Source organism: Gekko japonicus, unplaced genomic scaffold (assembly GCF_001447785.1).
Source record: "Gekko japonicus isolate JY-2015 unplaced genomic scaffold, Gekko_japonicus_V1.1 scaffold358, whole genome shotgun sequence".
Lineage (NCBI taxonomy): Eukaryota > Metazoa > Chordata > Lepidosauria > Squamata > Gekkonidae > Gekko > Gekko japonicus.
The window spans coordinates 559088-561215 of NW_015161962.1; the positions used below are offsets into that span (position 1 = coordinate 559088).

The 2128-nt window shown below is 60.9% G+C and overlaps 1 non-coding gene across 1 annotated transcript; it reads right to left on the bottom strand.

Moving 5' to 3' along the window:
* Nucleotides 1-1207: 1207 nt before the first annotated feature.
* Nucleotides 1208-1279, bottom strand: TRNAP-GGG. The gene has a single exon. It is a non-coding gene; the product is annotated as a tRNA-Pro (tRNA).
* Nucleotides 1280-2128: the final 849 nt, after the last annotated feature.

Below are 2128 nucleotides of genomic sequence, written 5' to 3' on the forward strand. Positions count from 1 at the left end.
CTCTGAATTATTTTACTCCGGCACTGCTGGATCATCTTATCTCTGCTAAATACCATTTTTTCAATATCTCACAATCACCCAACAATTATTCATCCGGGCCCATCCAGGAAGGCACGGGGTGGGGGCGAGGAGTGCTGAAGCCAGCCTTGATGACAGGTAGCCCTGGTCAGCCCCCCAAGAGGCAGGTTCTAGCCGCATCTGGTGCCAGCAGGGAGTTTGTCCGTGTCCTGAGGCCTCCGCTCCTGAGTATCCTCCGGGAGGACCGAGCCCCAGGGGCCGGGCGTCTTAGGCTGAGGGAGACACGGGACCTCCCTGGGGGCCCTGAGTGCTGGAGCTGCCCAACTCCCCCCCCCCGCACTGGGTGGGCTGCCCACTTGGCTTGCAGGCAGCTCCTCTCTCTGGCACCATCGGACTCCTTGGGGGGGGGGGAGCTGCAGCTGTGCCCAGGGCATCCATGAGCAGGGCAGCCCCAGGGTGGGCAGGATGGGGGCGCCCGCCCGCTGAAGTGAGGGCTCCATCCCACTGGTCCGGGTGCCTAGAGTGGGAGGGCCCCCCCCCCAAGATGTGGGGCCAGCCGGGGCCTCCCTCTCCCCTCCTGGCGACGGATGTGCTTTGGAGCCGTGGGGAGCGCCAGCCGTGCCAAGGTGCTCGGAGCATGAGTGTGTGCATCCTCAGCCCGCCTTCCCGCCTGGCACGGTGGCACAGTGCGCAGCTGCGCCCTCCCCCCTCCCCCGGCCAGCGCGTGCCTCTGAGCCTCCCCCAGCAGACAGACGCTCTCCAACCTGGCCAGCTCCTGGTTCTCCTAGGGCAGCGTGGGCTGTATGATCCCTGGCCACCCACGTCACAAAGCGGGAGTCTGGGAAGGCCTGGGGTTCCCTCCATCCCCGTCACCCACCAGGCCAGGCCCTCACTAGACAGCCGGGCGGGTCATGGAAGGTTCGCGATGGAAACAAAAGCTGCCCTTCTGTGGACCTCCCGTGTCTTTCTCCCTGCCCAGTCGACTCGAGCTTGCAAGGAAGACGCCATTCTGAAGACCTCTTTGCACAACACACACACACACACACACACGTGGAGCTGCCTTATAACTGGATCAGACCCTCCCGGGTCCATCGAAGTCAGTCTCACCTACTCAGACTGGCAGCGGCTTTCCAGGGTCTCAGGCAAAGAAAAGGTCTTTCCCATCACCTCCTGCCTGGTCCTTTTTAACTGGAGATGCCGGGGATTGAACCTGGGACCTTCTGCATCCCAAGCAGAGGCTCTGCCACTGAGCCACAGCCCCTCTTTACAGCTCTCCAGGGTCTCAGGCGGAGGTCTTTTCCATCACCTCCTGCCTGGTCCTTTTTAACTGGAGATGCCGGAGACTGAACATGGGACCTTCTGCATGCCAAGCAGAGGCTCTGCCACTGAGCCACGGCCCCTCTTTACAGCTCTCCAGGGTCTCAGGTGGAGGTCTTTCCCATCACCTCCTGCCTGGTCCTTTTTAACTAGAGATGCCGGGGATTGAACCTGGGACCTTCTGCATGCCAAGCAGAGGCTCTGCCACTGAGCCACGCCCCCTCTTTACAGCTCTCCAGGGTCTCAGGCGGAGGTCTTTCACATCACCTCCTGCCAGGTCCATTTAACTGGAGATGCTACCTGGGATTGAACCTGGGACCTCCTGCGTGCCAGTCAGATGCTCTGCCACTGAGCCACGGCCCCTCCCCAGAGCCTTCGGACTCTCTCTCTCTCTCCCCCATTGACCACCTTGGGAGAGAAGACTTGGGGCTTTTCCGGCAAAGGGAATGAGCTGGGGGCAGTTTCACTCCTTTGGGGCTTCTTGAGGGGGGGGGGAGGGGAAAGCACTGCACCGTCTCACGTTCTGTGGTTTGACTTTTTTGTTTTTAATCAGCGTGGTTGATCTGTACAAAGTTGTTTGAAAATATACAAATTGTACATTGTCCGCCCACCAGGTACTGCACCTTCCCCCCGCCCTTGTCTCGTCAGAAATGTGGTGGAAGGGTCTGGCCACAGGAAGATCGGCACCCCCAGGCCGAAAGGCGGGCCTCCTTTTTTCATCCTGGGGTCAGAGGGGGCCCAGGAAGGGAAGCTGGGGCCAGGGAGGGTGTGACGGTTCAACAGGCTCGGGGGG